This window comes from Protopterus annectens, chromosome 8.part1 (assembly GCF_019279795.1).
Source record: "Protopterus annectens isolate FY-2018-M chromosome 8.part1, PAN1.0, whole genome shotgun sequence".
Classification (NCBI taxonomy): Eukaryota; Metazoa; Chordata; order Ceratodontiformes; family Protopteridae; genus Protopterus; species Protopterus annectens.
Window position 1 is genome coordinate 224503032 of NC_056742.1, and position 21793 is coordinate 224524824.

Consider the following 21793-nt stretch of genomic DNA (forward strand, 5'->3'; position numbering starts at 1 on the left):
GTCTGTGGAATGCCTCTGGGATTCCTCACCTGTGTGTGTGTGTGTGTGTGTGTGTGTGTGTGTGTGTGTGTGTGTGTGTGTGTGTGTGTGTGTGTGTGTGTGTGCGTGTGTGTGTGTAAGACAGTGTGTCACCAAACTTTATAGTGCCGATAGTAATGTACATATGTTGTCTTTTTCTCACAGGTGGCCATGTTGGTCACAGTCCTTCCCGCTGGGTAAGTGATATTACATTGTTTGGCGACTCTGACCATGATAGTACCCATAGTGAGGCACAGGTGGGATTGTCAGAGGCTGCAGGTGTGCCAATGGTTGGCTTCCCATCTATATCAACCCCATTCCCGCACACAGTCACAATGCCCACCCATTTCCCATCACCAGTGGCCATAATAGAAGGACAGCTGGGTACTGGCACAGAACATGCAAGTGTGGTGACTATGGCAAGTGAGCACCCAGGCAATGGCCATAGTCAGAGTACTGGTGAGGTCCCACACAGGCAAGCAGGCAGGGGTGCTTGGAGGAGCACACACACACACACACACACACACACACACACACACACACACACACACACACACACACACATACACACAAATATCACAATCACAATAAACTCACCTCCACACACATGCACCACACCTGCACAGGCCATGCCATTCCCATGCCGCAAACACAAACCTATGCTGTCAACCGAATGGAGCACCTTATGGCAAAACTGCACAACACCCTGCGCATATGATGAACCTGTGCCAGATCGCTAACATCCAAAACATCAATGTAGGGACATACAAATATGGGTCTGATGCACAGGGTGAACTTAAATTGTATGTAGGTAATGCTGTGTAGAGTGCTGTCATCTGGCATTTGTAAGGGGTACACATCAGAGTGTGTGTACAGTTTAAACCATGATGCTTTATTGCTATTCTTAATGCTGAGTGAACATGTTCTCACATGCTGTATCCTGTTTGTGTTCTAGGCCTCTGTTTGTCACCATGATGTGGCCCTGCAGCGAGACCAAGGGGTATGGCAGTGCAGGAACACAACCATGTCACAGGCAAGGTACAGCTGTAGCTGCATGAATTTCACAGGTCTGTACAACTGTGATTGCATATACCTCACAGATTATATGGCTGAGGGTTGTATATAGGTTTATGGTGATTGACAACATCTGTGTCAGAGTAGAGAATGGTAAGTGTGGTGATTTGGACACACCCCCATTTGCTAATAACCACACCTCCAGGGGATATTCATCAAACACACTGAGATTACTACACACACACACACACACACACACACACACACACACACACACACACACACACACACACACACACACACACATTTGGCAGTACTGATATCCATTGGTTCATAGCTTCATAGGTGTGTAGTAGGTGAATGGCCATGAAGACTCTACAAAGCTAGCCCAAGGAAATACCCTGGCATCAGGCCACATGAAAACAATCCCCAGTGTGGCTAATGAATACACTCACTGGCGTGATCACCAGGGGTGGGTATTGTATTCCCCATCCACTCATCCAGATGTGTATTGTGGATGGCCAATGATGAGCATTACTACACATGTATGTGATTTATATTCCATACCATGGGCAGTGCCTGGATTGTAAACCTATCCCACAAGTATGTCCTTTGGAGTGAGTATGTGTGCTTGAGGTATCTGTGGCATGTTGTGTGGACAGATTGGGATCTTTTGGTGTAACATTCCTGACCCAGTTTGGTGAGACATGGCTGTGTAACTCAGGCAGTGGTTGTACCTACATAGACAGTATGATACAGATATTCATTGGAGTTATAGGAGTCTGTCCATACAGGGCATGTGTGTAAGGCCTAGTATTATCTTTGTGAGGTACATCTGCAGCCTCTACAGTTGTTGCAGGTGTCCAGTGGTGTACATCGCAAAAGGGCCACTGTGCACATTGATCGGGCTACTGAGGGGATGGAACAGGATGCCTTGTCTTTTTACTTGCTGGATAACACACACTCAGGAGATGTAACCAAAGTACTTTCTGATATCAATGGCACTGTTGTGGTCGACAGGCATGTAATCCACTGCAATCACACTATCTACTATCTGTGAGCTAGTTTGCAAGAGAACTAGAAATATAGTGGTAGCTGCCTAGCCAAGTGTGTTTGTGTATAATCCGTGGGTGGAGAGTGGTCTCTTGAATATTAGAAGAGTTGCCTATATTGTTCATTAATCCATGCTGTCACATAGTCATTGCACATGGCACTAGACATTTAGGGCTGTGGATTTTCTACACCAACCTCTATGGTGTTTGACAACTGTTGGCCTTGTAATGTAGACATTGGGACATATACTAGGTCCTCAATATAATAATTTAGCAAACCCGCCCACCAGTGGATCTTGTTATTACACACTCACACCAACACAGGATACTGATGACAGTCTCACACACACACACACACACACACACACACACACACACACACACACACACACACACACACACACACACACACACACACACACACACACACACACACACACACACACACACACACACACACACACACACACACACACACACACACACACACACTTGGTAGTACTGAGTTTCGAGCCCCTACCTAGATATGTATTGCTACTACAGTGTTGTGCATTTAGCAAACCCATCACAGACCTTATATGTTGGAGAGCTGTCAAAGGTATCTTTGAAGGTGAGTGGCATCTGCAGCAGTGCTAAAGGAGGGGTAAGGGAAGTGTAATAAGTATGAATGGCCACAAAGTCAGGTACTACAATGGCACACACACACACACACACACACACACACACACACACACACACACACACACACACACACACACACACTCTCTCTCTCTCTCTCTCTCACACAAAAACACACATTTTCACAATTGCCTGGACCAGGATTAGAATTCCTACCAAACTAGTTTGCTACACTATAGTATTATGCAGTTATCACAAGCGCCACATGGTTTACATGTTGGAGAGCTGTCCAAAGGTATCTTTGAAGGTGAGTGACATCAGCAGCAGTGCTAAAGGAAGGGTAAGGTAAGTCTTGTAAGTGAGAATGGTCACAAAACCAGGTTTCTACAAAGACAGACACACACACACTCTCTCTCTCTCTCTCTCTCTCTCACAAACACACATTTTAAAGTTGCCAAGAGCAGGATTAGAACTCCTACTGAATTAGTTTGCTGCACTATAGTATTACACAGTTATTGCAAGCACCACAGCTCTTATATATTAAAGAGCTGTCCACAGGTATCTTTGAAGGTAACTGACATCAGCAGCAGTGCAAAAGGAGGGTAAGAGAAGTGTAGTAAGTGTGAATGACCACAAAATCAGGTGTTTACAAAGACACACACACTCTCTCATACAAACACACATTTTCACAGTTGCCAGGACCAGGATTAAAAGTCCTAGCTAACTAGATTGCTACTCTATAATATTACACAGTTATCACAAATGCCACAGAGCTTATATGTTGGAGAGCTGTCCAAGGGTATCTTTGAAAGTGACTGATATCAGCAGCAGTGCTAAAGTATGGGTGAGGGAAGTGTAGTAAGTGTGAATGACCACAAAATCAGGTGTTTACAAAGACACATACACTCTCTCACACAAACACACACATTTTCACAGTTGCCAGGACCAGGATTGAAACTCCTACCTAACTAGTTTGCTACACTACAGTATTACGCCATTTTTGCAAGTGCCACAGAGATGAGATGTTGGAGAGCTGTCCAAAGGTATCTTTGAAGGTGAGTGACATCAGCAGCAGTGCTAAAGGAGGGGTAGGGTAAGTGTAAATGACAACAAAATCAGGTATCTACAAAGACGCACACACTCTCTCTCACACACACACATATTTGTATTGTTGCCAGGACCAGGAATAAAACTCCTACCTAACTAGTTGGCTACACTACAGTATTACACAGTTATCGCAAGTGCCATGGAGCTTATATGCTAGAGAGCTGTCCAAAGGTATATTTGAAGGTGACTGACATCAGCAGCAGTGCTGAAGGAAGGGTAAGGGAAGTTTAGTATGTGTGAATGGCCTCAACCACATTCATATAGAAACATACACACTCACACACAACTTAACATTTGAAAGGACTGAGATTACAACTGCTACATGGATACTTATTTGGACTGTAGTGTCACACAGTTATCACAAACACCACTGGGACTATAGGGCTGGGGGCTTACCAAAGGTATTTCTACAGTGAATGACATCAGCACATCATGTGATATAAGCCAGTGGGATGAGTACTTGGTGGGAAAGGCCTCATAATGGAATTCTCTCTGTCACTGTGTCTTTTTCTTCCCCACATCTCTGTGTGTGTATGTTTGACATATTATATTATGTTGGCCTGGGATATGTGTGAGTATTCCTATCCAATATGTGTGTGTGTGAAGTATCAATGGTGTACAATTTGGTGTGTGTGCATAGCCAGCTGCGAATAACCGATATCTGTAGTCCACTGTGTTGCAAGACATGGGCTTCATTTTACTAAGTGTAGAAGCATGCCCGATATGACCTTCTATACTGAGTGTGTGCATCCATTCCAGGGAGGGTTGGACTCCAGTTCAGGGTTTTGTGTGCTACAGCTACTGTTTCTGCAAGATATCTGTAGATAGGCTGCCAATATGGAGACACTACGTGCATAACATATGGGTGATACTGTAATTATTGAGTCTGTGCTGCTTGTGTGACATGTTTGGTTGTAGCATAGATTTTCTGACATATGCACTGTTTTACATTGTGATGTATCATGCCATCAACTGTTGACAGTTATCATTCTTTGCTCACAGTTATTTACCAGGGAAATACAGGATGAAGGAAGCTGAAACCAATATTCTGAGGCATATAGACTACACATTCTGGCACACACCTGCCATTGTGGAGGGGTAGCTACAGACAACTGACTGCTGGTTCTGTGTAAGTGGTCCAGTACCTTGTAAGTATGCTGGCTGGGGTTCCCCTCCTTGTGCTTTTCTCAACTGCATGAAATGGCTATATCCTGCTGGGGCCATACCTCTCAGCTGTACAGATATGCCCAGGTTATTCAGAGGCAGGACTCATAACTGGTCAGTTTACCTTCACATTGTGGTTTACAAGCACTTTTGTGGCTATTCAATCATGGGTTTGCAGTCAGGGAGTAGTATGGGTGGACATTAAGGTTTCAGATTTCACACACTCCATGACATCCATGCTTCTATACCCCCCGTTATTCTCTCCTCTTGCTAACATTAAGTAAGCAATTTCTCAGAGGTATCACTATAGTTGGGCCTTTATCCCAATAGCATTTATGGCCTGGAATTCAGTCCTTGCAGTAGGACATGGGGAGGCAGGCATGCTATTGGCATTTGTCAACATGGCCTAGCATTTGTTTTCTGTTTACTGTGTTAGATTATTGGTTGGGACCCCTTGACATTCCATACATTGGCACTATGGGTGAGGCATGGGCCTTTGCCAGAGGACTGTAGACTATTTCAGAGTGCTACAGGCCATCTGTTACTGCATTTCTATGTGGAATTGTGGGGTAGGGGCACACTGCAGACTTTAGACACTTGCAATGACTGTACTGGTATTTAATTTACTCTGTTGGCTTCCATTTCATATTGTATTGTGACCTATTATGCAGAAAGGTCGCATATCAGTACAATACACATGTTAGATCTTAATGGGATACATTTCGGTTTCAGCCTTCTTACCCTTCAGATCTAAATTGCAACTGTCAGACCTGTTGTAGTATGTCTGTGAAGGTCTGGTCGGGGGGGCTGTTCTCCATTGCCATCATTTGGGAGCCTTATCCCAGCCTTTCTTTATGGTCATCTACACTTGTCCTGCTGTGTGAGGCTGGTGGTGGGCATGTGACCCTCATTGACATCCATGTGTGTGACCTATTGACACCCAGAGTTATTTGGGGCATGACATGTACTGCAGTGGGGGTTGTCACCTTCTGTAGTGCTGCCTAGTATGTTGACACCAGTATTTGTTGTGAATTTCCTGCTGTCTGCTGCTATCCCATTCAGCCACCCAATTCCCTTGCATGCTTTCATCCATATCATACATACAACTATGACAACATACTATTCCATTCAGTAATTGATAGGAAGGGTGACTTACCTTGTTGCTGGGCCAGTATTGAGAGCAGTGCTGGAGGGCTGACTGTTGGATGCATATATTATACTCCCTATACAAGGTAAAGCACAGATAGTGTCACGTTTGGTATCTCTTTTACTGTATGTGCCAGTCAGAGAGAGATATCAGTCCATGCCAGATGTGGGAGTTGTGATAACTTCCAGGGCTACCAGCAAACACATTCATGATAATGCCCTGGGCATCGCATATGACTTGGCAGTTGATGGAAGAGAAGCCCTTGCAGTTTATGTAGACCCTACCCACTCACGGGGTGATGCTTTGATATGGATGTGCATGCAGTCTATAGCACCAACTACCTGAGGGTATTCTGCTATACATTGGAAGAGACGCATACTTCTGGTCAACGCCTCATGGGTTTTGGGGAAATAAATGTGCTCATTGTCATGTGATGTCATGGCATCCAGGAACTGGTGGAGTACCCTGGATGCTGATGCCTGTAAGACCCCCATTATATCCCCAGGTGGTCTTTGAAAGGTACATGTGGCTAGTATTTTTAAGCCTAGACATACCTTGCTATCCACTGGGATTGGTTCCCATCTATTAGTCCTGTGTGTGAGGCATGAACGGCGCAGTTCAACGGTTTGCTGTAGAATGTCCGTGGCCACCCTATAGCCCTCCACTATCTCCAGCTCATGTAGGCCCTGGTAGGTTACCCTGGGTCTGTACACTCTTCTACTCCTCCTCACCGTGTGTCAGCTGTCAGCATTCTCCTCCTCACCACCGTCAGTCTCTAGCACATATTGATAGAGTAAAGCAACAGTAGCCTCTAACATTTTTAGATAGTTTTTCCAGTTAAAACTCCCCATCTGTGTACAGCGGTGGTGTGGAGTTTGTGGGAAAAAAGTCTGTAGGGTGCTTGCATAGTTTATAGTACTGTGCTGGGGTGCTGCATGTGTATTTGGCTCATTCTGATACATTCCACCTGCCAGCTATGTCAGTTCTCCTGGATTGCCTTCCTACTGCAGTTTCCCCTACATCCAGTCTGTAAGGTGTTTGCATAGTTTATAGTAGTGTGCTGGGCTGCTGCATGTGTATTTGGCTGATTTTGATACATTCCACCTGCCAGCTATGCTAGTTCTCCCGGATTGCCTTCCTACTGCAGTTTCCACTACATCCAGTCTGCAAGGTGTCTACATACTTTATAATAGTTTGCTGGGCTGCTGCATGTGTAATTGGTTGATTCTGATACAGTCCAACTGCCAGCTATGCTAGTTTTCCCGGCTGCCTTCCTAATGCAGTTTCCCCTACATCCAGTCTGCAAGGTGTTTGCATAGTTTATAGTAGTGCGCTGGGCTGCTGCATGTGTATTTGGCTCATTCTGATACATTCCACCTGCCAGCTATGCTAGTTCTCCTGGATTGCCTTCCTACTGCTGTTTTCCCTTCCTAGTTCCTCCCTATTTAAGACCCGAGGCATGCCACAGATACCCATTGCTGAAATGTAAACAGTGCTGCCATTTCCTCTTTTTTTTTGTTTAAAACCCGGTGCGTGGCCTGCACACCTGTTTAGGCTATGTACACACTGCTCAGGCACATCTGACACTTCCCCTTCCTTAGCTGTGTTAGCTAAGGGCAAATACCAGCCACAGAACTCTAGTGAGGTTACAGCAAGCATGACACACCCCTTTATGAAGTCATCCAGCTCTTAGACTTGTACTTTTGTATTGCTGTTCCTACATGGTTAGGTACAAGTTGACACTTTGAAGAAATCTATGATTCAGTATAACTCCCCTCATTTTCATACCCCATTGTGTAGGTCATTAGCTACTGTACTAAAATGGACCCTTTCCCTTTGACAACCAGTGCTCCCTGGTATTGTTTACATTCTGGATGCCATTGACTATAATGGCAAAATGCAGAATTAACTTAAAATTGACTTTTCTCATTTTTTTTATTTTCGGCATGATCCCGTTTGCACGCCGCTGCCCTAAGCTTAAACGGCCAAGATTGGCCAAAAAAAAAAAAGTTTAATTAGAAAAAAAAAAACTGTTTTTAATGTCAATTGCCTTATATTTGGCCATTGGCATTTGTATTCAACATAATACATGCTTTTACATGAGCTGTCATGTCTTCGTTTTGTCAGATGCAGAAATGTATTCAGTTACTAGCTGAATACATTTCTGCACTGACACTGTTCTAGGATGGAGACCTGGCAGCTTGCTGGATCACAAAATCACCTCATTTGCATGGTTTTCACCAGCAAATGAGATGATTTGCATATTTGCTGGTTTTCCATGCAGGAACAGTGTAAGATCGCCCGTGCACATGAAAGCAGCACTATCCTGGATCGCTCGGCAGCCATATTCCATGCAGGAGCTCCTACACTGTTCTTGCATGGAATTTTGCCATTCATGAATCCCGGGGAATATTTTTGGCTTTATTAAAACATCAAACTTCTCTAGTGCTGGTTGTTCCTTTACTGGGTACTTCAGCTTGGTTATTTGATTTTATTTGGTACCTGGAACCTCATTGCTTTGGATTCACTGCAGATATAGTTACAAACCTTCTGCGAGTTTGCTGTGTCAGTGGCCATGACCCAGTGTTTATGGAGGGCCATCATGGAGGGACACGCTAGTAAAAATACAGCCACGTCAGAATTAGTAAGGCTGATAAAGGTTGTGAGAGCTGACCTCTGGGACTGCATGTCTCATATGTGTAATTGTTTTGCTAGACTAAAATCACATGGGAATGTCAGAATTTTTTAAACATAACATAGTTCCGTGAGGTTTATAGGTCAGTACATTTCTCAACAGTATGAATCCTGACTGCAAACTTTAGTATAATTCAAATACTTATATGACAATCATGGTTTTGAATTAGTGCAGCTTATTGTTAAACAATGTTCTCATGTCTGATATTTTTGTTAAAATTGATGACATATTTGAACATAGGATTTATTATTTGTCAGTTATGAAATGGTGTATAATAAGTTTTCTGACAAAAAATGGTAATGTATTTAAAATAGGAAATTACGAAAATTGATGGGGATGTTGGGCAATATAAGGAAAATAAGACTTATTTTATTAGGTCACACAGGAATAGTAAAACCAATGACAGGCAAACTGGTGAACAGAATTCCTACGTCCCTAGAAACAGGGCAGACACTTAATATCCTGTATGATGATATAAATAGTACACAATCCAACAGCAGGGAGTTTAATTATATTCTGAGTGACCATTTAGATTTCTCACCACTGTGTTTCAAATCATCGAGGGCAAGTGCTAGGCAGGTATTTAACAATTCTAACTTATACTAACAGGGTCAAGTTTATCTGAATCAGAATTGCTAGAGGAAGGGCAGAAAGGAGGGATGAGATGCTGATTACATCAGATGTTATTATGTTAACTCATAAAGGTTTTAATAACTTTAATTATAGCCATCTTCATATTACTATAGACTTTTTTTCATTGTTTGAAAAGATTTAAGTTTATTCCTTCAAAATTATTTAATGTAGTCGATTCATTATGGAAACTTAAACTCTTCATTAGGAAACTGAATTTAGCTATCAATTATAATGGTTACAGACAGGACGATGTAAAAGTTCACCCCCCCTCTCCATCTAACAGAGGGCAAGGGAATTAAAGGGTTCACTGGAAACTTCCCTAAACCATACACAAAGCAGGCTCATTCAGTAGGGATTCTTGAGTCCACTCAACTCACCCATCATATATTTTGGGCAAACTTTGTAACACCTCTGCCCTTGTGCTTTATGCAAGAGTTAGGGGCATCTAGTCTTCTGCATGTATTTCAGCCTGCACAATGACTATTCTGAAGAAAAGTGCTTCAGTGTCTTAATTTGTAAGCAATAGCCTTATAGACTGTAAAACCTCCTCCACATACATGTTGTTGGTCAACTTTTACTCTCTTCTTCCTAACAGATATTTACTCATACTGCTCTTACTCAAGCTATTTCTTTCTCTTATATTTTCTTCACTTCTAAACTTGCTTCTACTGTTATTTATATCCTCGTGTCTTCCTTCATTGGAGCTGTATGCCTTCAAGGATGTCACCCTTGGTCTCTTCCCCCTTTCTTATTTCTCTTTGCCTGAAATAGTTATTAAACCACTTTCAACTCTGCATTACTATCTGTGCACAGTCTCCATTGACTGCCTGCTAAACTCTCTGTTTAGTGTAATTTTATTTTTCTGTATAAGTGTCCCTGCAAGCATATATATATATATATATATATATATATATATATATATATATATATGAACATATATATATATATATATATATATATATATACATATATATATATATATATATATAAAACAGTAAAGTCTGCAGGTTGATTACCAGTCTGTGGGCTATATTTTTATGTAAATTAGAGCTATTATGGCATCGTAAAACAAAAAAAACTTTGTCCACTATAATAGCTCCATTTTCTTAGATCAAAGCAGTCCCATTGGTACTTTCTCCTTCAACTGTGCTCCATTGATTGTTTTTAGCAGACCACTGTCGCCCTTCCTTAAGTTTATTTCTCCTTTGCTCCAGATGCTTCTGTAACCACTTTCAGTTCTGAACTATATTTTTCCAGAGCTGCAATCCTGCACTCTGCCTTTCCTTTTCTCATTGTCTTGCGGATATGTGGCTATGGAGTAGCCTTTAGACTTTGAATTTCAAAGTTCTTAGAAGCCTCCTTATCATTACACAGTTGTTTAAACAGTCAGGTGCAATGCTTTATTGTTATATATCACCGTTAGGTCAAGGTGACATTGGACTAAATCACCTTCTAAAACTGTGTGCTACAGAAAATACAAAATCAAGACTTTCACCTATACCCTAAGTGATCACTCTCCAGAAAAAGTTCACAGATTCACTCCACATTCCCCAAGCCCACACAGATATATTATGTGTTGCAACCTATCGAACTTCCCCCCAGAAATTTTTAATACCCTCCTCTCCAAAATTAACTGGTCTTTCTTGACTCGTTTAACTCAACTTTCATAAATATTTTTAACTCGCTTGCACCTATCCACACAGTATGCATAAAATCCAATATACCCCCTTGGTTAACTTGATGAAATCCAGGGACAGAATGTGAAAAACATGCGTAAAATCCAAGCTACCCATCCACCTACAAAAATACAAAGAACTTGGAAACTTGGCAAAAAGTCATATCAATAAAGACAAAAAAGAATTCCATTATAACTTACTAACTGCCCAAAAATCAAATCCTTCAAAATGTTGGCATGCAATTAATCAAGTTCTGCATCCTAGCATCCCCTCTTCTCCAAACCCCTGCCCGACAAACAGACCACAATCAACTGCAGCTATCTTCAACTCCTACTTCACTGAATCTATCAAGAAGATGTTACCCTCTGACTCCTCAACTACCAACACTGTAATTTCTCCCAACCCTTCTCCCACCCTAAACTCCCCTACAACTTTTCCTTAAAACCTGTACCCACCAGCTACATTAAATCTCTACTCTGCAAGCTTAAACCCTGCTCTCCATCAGCAGACAACATTCCTCCCTACTTCCTTCAAGTAGAAGCAAACTCTCTGGCTACTTATGTATCTATTTTAATCAACCGTTCCATCTCTGAATCTAAATTTCCCTCAATTTGGGAATAATTCTACACTCTACCTATACATAAAGGATGTAACACCACAGAAATCTCCAATTTCAGACCTATTGCTATCCTCTCACCCCTCTCAAAAATATTAGAAAAATGCATGCACAAGCAAGTTATGCAACACTTATTACAAGAAAATCTACTCACCCTTACACAACATGGCTTTTGCCCAAACCCCAGTACTATTACTGTCCTTCTATCCTTCAGCCACACTATCTCTGAAGGTAGAGACAACAATACACGTGTCTCCTGCTTATTCATTGATCTTTCTAAAGCTTTTGACATCTCCCACTCTCTCCTTCTAAACAAATTGACTAACCTCAGTTTCTCTACCACTACTGTTGCCTGGTTTTCTAGCTATGTCTCTGATCGACAACAATCAGTAAAGTGGCTCTCAGCCCCCCCTCCCCATTTATTAACAGTGTACCCCAAGGTTCTATTCCTGGTCCATTACTTTTCAATATCTTCACTAACCTACCCTATCTTGCCCTTGGTCATTTCTTGTCCAGTATTATAATTATCTCAATTGTAGACACCTCCGCTGATCTTAGTTCACTTACTCTGTCTTCGTTTAACTCTGTTGAAACCTGGCTCTTCAATAACCAGCTTATATTGAATCCTAAAAAAAAAAAATGCTTACTTTTCTTCCCAAAAATCTAAACAACCTTAAATTCATGTTCTCCATACTTTCTCTCAATAACACACCTATAGCTGTTGAATTTTCCATTAAACTTCTAGGTGTCATAATTGATGACCAACTAAAATTTGAATTACACGTAAACAATTGCATCAGGAAAACACACAAAAACTGGGCCTCTTATACAGAAATAAGAAGTTCCTCACTAACAAAGCAAAAATAACCCTCTCACGTGCTTATCTATTACCAAGCCTACTGTACAGCTCCCAAATCCTCACTAACCTCAACTCATCACAGTAACTAAGTTAGAATCTACCTATAACAAAGTGGCCAGATTTGCAGCAAACCATAATTATAAATCTCATCACACTGTCTCTCACTAAAAAAAATTACGCCAACTTCTAGTTATCCATTCAATATTATATCAACCGTCATACTATCCCAACCTATCTCCCCTAATGTCTTACTATACTCCTTTTAGGACTCTTAGAACCTCATGCCAAGACCTACTACAAATCCATCTACCTAAGAACAAAATTGGCTGCAATCTATACAGCTACAATCTAGCCATATCTTGGAACAAACCCCCACTCGAAATTTGGATTCTCAACAAAGTTAAAGAATTTAAATCAATCATAAAAGAATACCTGAAGTGTCAATGGTCCTGCTACTGTACTCACCCTCTATAATCTGTTCTTCTTACCCTAGTGCAGCACACTTGTCTGTCTCTATCCAGTTTTTAACTTCTGTATATCTCTTACCTACATAGCCACCTTACCTATGTATTCTCACTCTTCACTCAAACTAACCACACTCTTATTCTCATATCAGTTTGTTTTACCCATACTGTGTTTTCCTTGACTAAGAGATCTCTAAATGCTGCAACTACTAAAACAAGACTGATGCCAATCACAATCTAAACTTTGTAGTATTGTTACTTGTTTTTTTATTGACAATTAAAATTTTAATAGTCTGTATATAATATAAATGCTTTTTTTGTTTTTGTCCTTTAATTAGTCTATGTACTTCTATTATCACCTTGTGGAACATTTTCTACAAATGTTTTGTGTACTGTAATTATTCTCTTTACTTGTATTATTAAGTTGTAGAGCTTTTATCCCCGGGCCTCTGCTGAAAAAGGTCTATCAGCTCAGATGGACTAACCCGGTCAACAAATGTAAAATAAATAAATAAATCTATTAGCACAGAGGCCTTTTAAACTGCATTGTTACTTTTATCTTTCCCAGCAGATATGTGGCTGATTAAGTTCAGTCATGTTGTTTTTCTCTGTCTCTTTGCTAAGTATTTAACCTGCTATTTTTGGTTTTCTCTAATGCTCGGGCTCATTCCACTCCCCTACCCTATCCCCAATTCCTAACACCCCCTTTTAATCTACATTTATACTTCCAAAGCACCACCCACATATTTCTAAAACCAATACCATCAGTTCCCTTCAGAAGAAAAACAGTCAGTAGAATTACTCCCAATAGTAACAACCACACTAATTTACTACCCAAGTCTATCTTTCAAACTGCCTTACTCCTTGCACCCTATAACTCTCATATTATATCTGTACAACCAACCCAGTATCCTTCTAACATATTTTAATCCTAATTTACAAACAAGGATAAAAACCCAAGTTAAATAAGATGCCCCGACTCAGATTATTTTACTGTTGCTACTCACTCTGCTAACCTTCTTCACTAATTATCAAATCCACCTCCTTCAAATACTTACACCTTTAGCCAATCCTGATAAGTAATATCAAAATCTACCCAACCTGTCTTTCTCCATAACACACTATTTCTACAAACAAATGCCATCTGTTTTATTTATCTATAAATAATCTCAAAAGTAAGTATCCAAATTTAAGATCAAATACCAAACCAACACCAACATATAACTGGCCACACTCTTCCCTCTGTAAAATATCAATTAAAAAAATTTATCAGAGATATTGACCCCAACCCTGGTCCCACTGTTCATAAAACGATCACTTGCAACCCCAAAATAAGTTGGTCACTGAATACCTCGCAACAAAAAACAGAACCCAAACTCACCTTGTTAAATATGAACCTAAGAAGTATGTGCAATAAAATCCATGATATACATGCTTACCTTGCCACATATACTCCTGATGTAGTCATAGTTACTGAAACCTGATTAAAAAAAGAAATAAAGAATAATGAGATCAACCCCCCTCCCCCCAATACAATATACTCAGCCATGACAGGCAAAACAAATGAGCAGGTAGTGTAGCAATCATCTATAAAAATTCCCTAACCATCACCTTACTTCCACAAAAAATACCCATATTTAATAATATTAATCTCCCAACAACAGTCCTAAAAATCGACAGTTCAACAACTGTATGTTTAACAGCAATGTATATATCACCAGGGAATAACATTGATACTGCTGAAAACATCCTGCATTGGATATACCAACAAACTAACCATGAAGCTATAATACATGCAGACTTAAATGTAGACTAAGAATTCATAAATTTCACTGAATCTATCAACTTGTACAACTTCAAACACGTAATAACCACATCCACTAGAATCAATAAAACTTCAGGAAGACACTCAACATTAGACTGGATTGTTACAAACCAAACAAACTGACAAAAGTAAGCTCCGTCTCAGATAGAATAAGTTACTACATAACAACATATGCCTTTAGAACTCACCATGACATAGTTACACATACTATCTATAATTAAATACAAAATACAACCAATTTTAGCAAAGATATTTTCAATGAAACACTAAAACAATGTAATGGGAGTGTAGTTTAAACAATGACACTAGATACTGATGTAGAATACTTTAGTGACATATTCTTACAGGTCCTAAATAATCTAGCACCAGTACATAATAAGAGTAAAGTTCAACCCCACGCCGTGTCTGACAAAAGACCCAAAAAGTCATGATAAAAAGGGATAAAGCATGTTAAAATTTGGTATAAAAATAGAACCCAAAAAGCCTTCTAACAATTTAGACATCTTAGAAACCTTGCAAAACTCCATGTCAGACAGGACAAGCAAACATACTATTCCAACCTACAAGACAAACATCAAAACAACCCAACATTGTTTTGGTCATTGCTAAATAAGCTGTTATTCTAAAGATGTGTTAATTGTGGAAATGAGCAGGTTGGTAGGCATCTTAATCAACAGAGGTTACCCAAGACAATTTATACTTGAGATTAGTAATTATGTTTTAAGACAATTGAAGGAATATTACTAAACTTTATTAGGAACTGGCATAATGGAGAAAACCATTCACAGCAAAACGGACATTATACAAAAAAGACCAATTTTTAAAGAGCATTTGTGATGCAATACAATGAACATTCTGATAAGGTAAAAAACATAGTTAAGAAATAGGAAATTTTTTAATATAAGTTCCATAATTTTAGTTTTTATGGGTAAACAACTCAACTTTCTATATGCCTGTTTATAATTTCAACACTCTTTTAGAGAATTAACATATTACAACAATTAATAATGGACAAAGTACAGGTGCAAGAAAGTACAGTTGCTGTAAGCAGTGTCAACACATATTGGGAAGTGACTCCCTAAAAGCAAGGGTATGAAGAGGATATTACAGTAAGTTACAGAATGAAAATTGCTTATGTAAGAGTTTTATGTTGCAAAATCTTGTGTTTGTCTGGGATTTTCTATTGGGAAACCAGACCACACAAAAAAAGGAATTTATGAACATAGTTATGATATCTAGATGATAAAACATATAAATAATGCCTTATAAAAGCATTCTGAGGTGTGTGGTGAATTTAAATAGTTAGATTTTGCCATAGTAGAGAAAATCATTATATAGTCTAGGGGAGGGAACTGGGAAACATTATAAACTCTAGGGGAGGCAACTGGGAAACAAACTGCAATATAATGAACATTTTTGGTATCTTAAATTAAATGCTACTATTTTCCTGGGGTTTAAATGAAAATGTTTCTATTCTCCCACTGCTTAAACTTAAGACTGTTAAATTATGACCTATAGACTAACAGTTTTATTTTTGCTGATATAATCTATTTAGAAACTGCTAACGTTTTCCAAATGTCATTTTCAAGGAAAGTCTTAAATGCTACTATTTGTAGTTTAAAGTCAGTGAAGTAGATTACATTTATTTTTCATTTACCATCTATTTTAATGTGAAGATACTTATTGTTCCAGAGTAGGGGATTGTGTCTAAGGCCTTTGCTAAGTCTACAAAGGCCATATGTACATATTTGCCATTGTCCAGGGCTTTGCTGACTGTCTCGAAGTGGTCCACCAACTTTAAGAAACATGATCTCTCCTTGACAAAGCCACACTAAGTGGGGTTGAGCGTTTAGAGATTTCCTATGTCTTTGTTAATGAGTTCCATGATGATTTGTTCCATGGCCTTGTAGATAAAGCTAATCAGGCTAATGGGTCTATAGTTCCCAGCATCGGTGGATGAACCCCCTTTATGCAAAGGAATGATGGTAGCTGTTTTCCACTCCTGTGGGACAAAGCCAGTGCTTAGGCTGTGATTGAAAAGCATGCCGAGTCATGATACTAGTTCTTGTTTTATCCCATGTAGAACACAGCCCATGATGTTGTGTGGTCCCACAGAGGCTGTATTTTTGACCTTGGAGCAGGCATTAAAAACCTGCTCCTCGGAGATACTAGTTGAGGGACAGGTATTAGGGATGCTTTGCAGTTTATGTGGTAGGGACAGGGGATTGAAGTTTTCACTGAACCTGTCAGTCAGCAGGTTTGCTATATCTGCAGATTCTGTAGATATATATATATATATATATATATATATATATATATATATATATATATATATATATATATATATAGTACCATTAATTATAAGTTCAGTGCAAATCTCGGCCTTACTTTTAAGATTATAGATGTAACTAAATGCCTTGTGGTTATCCTTAGTTAGGGAAGCTAATTTGGATTCATGGTTAGCTTTGGAGGACTTCAGTAAGAGTCTTATTTGCTTGTTTAAGTTGAGGAGGGAGTGTTTCCAGTTTTGAGACCATTCCTTCCTACTCTTAGCAATGTTGTATAGCCTATTAATGGCAGTTGTCCACTAGGCAGGTATGTTTTCCTTGAAGATCTTGCTTTGGTTCTATCATGTATGGGAGAGCAAATACAACTGTACAGGTGCTTGTATAATTCTGCATAGGTCTCTCTTCCATTAGTGGGGGGGGTGGGGTATAAAACTATTTATGTTGTCACATAAGAGGTTGTAATTGACATTGGAGATGTTTTTAGTGTAGTTGTTGCTAAGGGGGGGGGGTGTCTTGTGTTATAGTTATTTCTAGCAAGACTGATTTGTGGTCAGATCTCACCAGGGATGGCTACACACTGGAGGTGGTGCAGTGGTCCCCCATGTTGGTGAACACCAGATCCAGGATGTTTGAGTCCCTTGTGGGTATGTCAACCAGCTAGTCCTACAAATGTCAAGTGCACTGGAGTTAACAAAGTCCAAGAGCATTTGGACAAGTGAGTTTGAACACATATAATTTACCCAGTCAATAATTGGATATTTAAAGTTACCAAAAGCCAGGGTGTTTGGTTGTATCTTGATTGACTCAAGTAGATCCAAGTAGGCTAATGTGGATGTCCTGATTCATGGAGGGGGTCCTGTAGCTGAGCTGGCAATGACCTGATGAGAGGTTTTACCTACAGTTAATTGCACCTGAAATAATTCAAGGAAATTGTAATTGTACTTTTTAACTAATCTAGAGGTGTATTTATCTTTAATGAATATTGATAAACCTCCTCCATTAGCTATCATGCATTCAGTTTGTGTTCTGAAAGTGTGGAAGGAAATGTAACCTGGTATTGCTGGCGTTCTCTCCGCAGCCTTAAACCAGGTCTCAGTGACTGCACAAATGTTAGCAACTCCCAAAGTGAGGACTGCTTCCAATGAGTGCCATTTATGGTTTTAGACTCCTAGCATTTATCAGCATAACCTTGAGGTTGATTTTTAGATGGTATTTTTATGTTGGGGAATTTTGTTCTTGTGACATTGCCTAAAAAGGCAATATGGGGGTAACAAGAGCTTTAGCCAGTAACTGAAATCCCAGGGGTGACAGATGAATACCATCTCTGGCAAAGCATTGAGTTCCGTCGACCATGTTATCGCAGGCTGACAGATACTGGCTCCCTTTTGAATGACACCAGAAACAAAGCCAATTGTTGAACTAAATGATTTTTTGTTTGTACTGGGGTATCATCTTAAGCGAGGGTAAAATGCTGCTTAATGCTAGGGACATCCCTGCCTGAGATACATAATCAGACAGCTCAGTCATGTCTGTCTTTATATAGTCTAGTGAGGTATGTCTCAAGTCATTCACATCAACAGGGACTATGATAGAGTCATAACAGTGCCTGTTGTTGAGACACTTGAGTGTGTCTGTGATGTGGTGAATCCTAGCACCTGACAGACTGCTGACCATGACCTTTTCCTTATACAAACAGGTGAGAGGGTCATCTGTGTGTCTCACAATTGAGATGCCTATGACTAAGATGTTTGTTTTTGTGTTATGCTTTAGGGGATTGAATGGTGAGGCACTCTGTGTGATATATTATGTGTACTATGTTCTACACAGGCAGAAGAGATATAGTATGTGAACTGTGCTTGTGTTTGTGTTTGAGGTCTCTGATGTTTAGGTAATCCTCTGTTAAGGACCTCCATATATGTAGGTTTATGTGTTGTTGGTTTGGTAACTGCAGGAGGTGAGGTGTGCATGCTGCCAACCTGCTTAGTATCAGAAGAGTTGAAAGGTGAGTGAGAGAGCCTGGATTCTAGGTTCTTGATATAGATGTATCTCTCACATAATGAATTTGTGTGGACTAGAAGAAGTGAGTTGTCTGTGTACATGAGACAATTGCTACATTGCCTCAGGATGTCCATGTTGACCAGGCTGGCTGGAGAAACTGTGGGGAATTATCCATCTTTAATGCTAGGTAAGTTGATGTGGTCAGAAAACACAGAGAGGGCAAGAATGACCAGATAAAGTAGAGGACAGGAGAAGTAGACAACAAATATAAAAGGCTAGTGGGTAGGATCAGTGCTGGTACCTCAGGAGCTTTGCTGAATGTATCACCTGTCAGTGACAGGCAATCATGAGAACTCACCAATGGCAAACCAGCAGAGTACTAAAGGAAAATTTGCAGGTAGAATTGATTGTGTCTATAACTGCCAATGTTGCCCACAGCAGCTTGGCAGTACAAAATGAGCACACAAGTGCAAACCTGTGCAAACATGGTGCTTATATAGCAAATAAGAGCAAACTGATTTAACAAATAACCAATAAAAGAGCTCAAAACTGATCCCTGTTCCAGATACCTTCAATCAGATGAGTTCTGTCTGCACACTCTTGCCACTAAGGTGCAGAGGAACCCTCTCCAACAAAAGATGGCCTGTTTTAGTGCTCAAATTATAAAAATAGAACTAGATTCAGCAGGTCTGAATCTAGTCTATGCTACAGCAAACAAAGTGCAACAATTTCAGGAAAAAAAAATTTCAAATAAGCAGGCACAATATGCCTTTAACCAGCAACTCCCAGCTCAGAATGGCAGAGACTACCCTCTCCTCCCACAAGAGTGCAGAACACAAACCTTCTTAATGTAAAATAACTCACTTGAAGCCCAACCGCTTAAACCAGAAGTAAGACACTTTTAGAATAACAGACACACTAAGCCACCAACCAGCAATTCTCAACATAGGAGGATGTAAGCTACCTCTCTTGCCACAAGAATGGTCTACACCACAAACCTTAATGTGAAACAACTGGCTTGAAGATCAAGTGCTTAAACCAAAACTAAGAGCCTTAGAATTACAACTACAATTTAATTAGGCTACTAGCAAGCAGTAATAAATGCAGCAGAATAAATGAGATTGAACACTTTTAAGAACAAGCAGCAAAAGCAAAACAAAGTAATAAAGCAGAAAGAAGCACAAATACAATAAAAACAGCTGAATACAGTCCATGTTTTAAGTTATGTGGGAGGGAGGAAACAGAAGATAATTCAAAGTTAAGAAACTATGGAGTGGGCCTTCCCAAATGATTTCTCTGTATTCAGTAGAATGAGATAATGAGATGGGATTGGGGGTGTGTCCAAAATCCCATTTATAGTAGGGGCAGGCAACTCAAAAGCCACCAAGTTTAAGAATACAACAGTTGGGCGAGTGAGTGGGAAAAATAAAATGCAGACAGGGATCAGCAATATTCAGGCAGAGTACAGCAAACAAGTCAAACAAGCACTTCAATTAAATAGAGGAATTTCTAGCTAAATGAGGAATGCTATTTATCATCTCCTCCCACTAATTAGCTGAAGTTATTCACTGTTTGCAATGGAATTCTTTACTAACTTTTCTAACTGCTCCTATCCAAAATATCTTAAAACTCCAACAGAACAGAAAACTTAAAACAAAACAATTGTAATACAAGAATAGCATTCAAAATACAAGTAACCAAACCTTAAATGGAAAACTACAATTCAAAATAAAATGTAGACAGATGATTTGGCCAGTTCTCTGATGATTAAAAGTTACAGAATTAGTGCAAGTTATTTACAAGGATCAAATGGTAGAAGTATGAACAGTGCTTGCAATCACAAAGTGATTCCTTCTGCACTGCACAGCTGTTCATTCTGATGATGGACTATGTTATTAAAGAGGTTGGAGGGAAGAGATCAATAAAGCTGCTGTATGCGGATGAGGTGCCATCAAAGCCAGACTCTAAGCAAGACGTCCCATACTCTGGAACAGGCTACCCATCTATGTCAAGCAAAGTTCTTCATTAGCACTCTTCAAGAAAAATCTTGATGAGTGGATGGGAAATAGGAAATACACCCCAGGGATCACTTCTGTGTCTCTGCTCGACAGTGGCACAGGAAAATAACTTTCTTGGATGGCGTAAGCCAGGGAACCTTGTTGGCTAGGCTTATGTAGGCCCTTGGGCCAGTAGCCTAGTATCTTTTAATGAACCATTGAACCTATGAACATCAGCAAATGATAGGGGAATGGAATATAAAACTGAAGGCATATTGGATGAAGCTGAGGACAGATAAGACAGTTGTAAGGGTAGCATTTGGAGGAAATCAGATGAAGCTGAAAATTGAGATAGAGGGGAAAAGAATGGAACAGGTTAACAGCTTCAACTACCTGGATGTAAGGTTAAAGTGAATGGAAGTCTGAATGATGAAGTCAAAATTAGAATCAGGAGGTCTGTAGGCAACTTCCACAGTGTCACAGGGTTATTGTGTGAAAAGAATAGCAAAGAACCATAAAAGTAAGTTGTACAAAACAGTGGTGCAACCAGTACTAATGGATGGTACAGCCTCCTGAGCAGTCAAGGCAGAGTAGGTGTGGAAGCTGGAGGTGAAGGAGATGA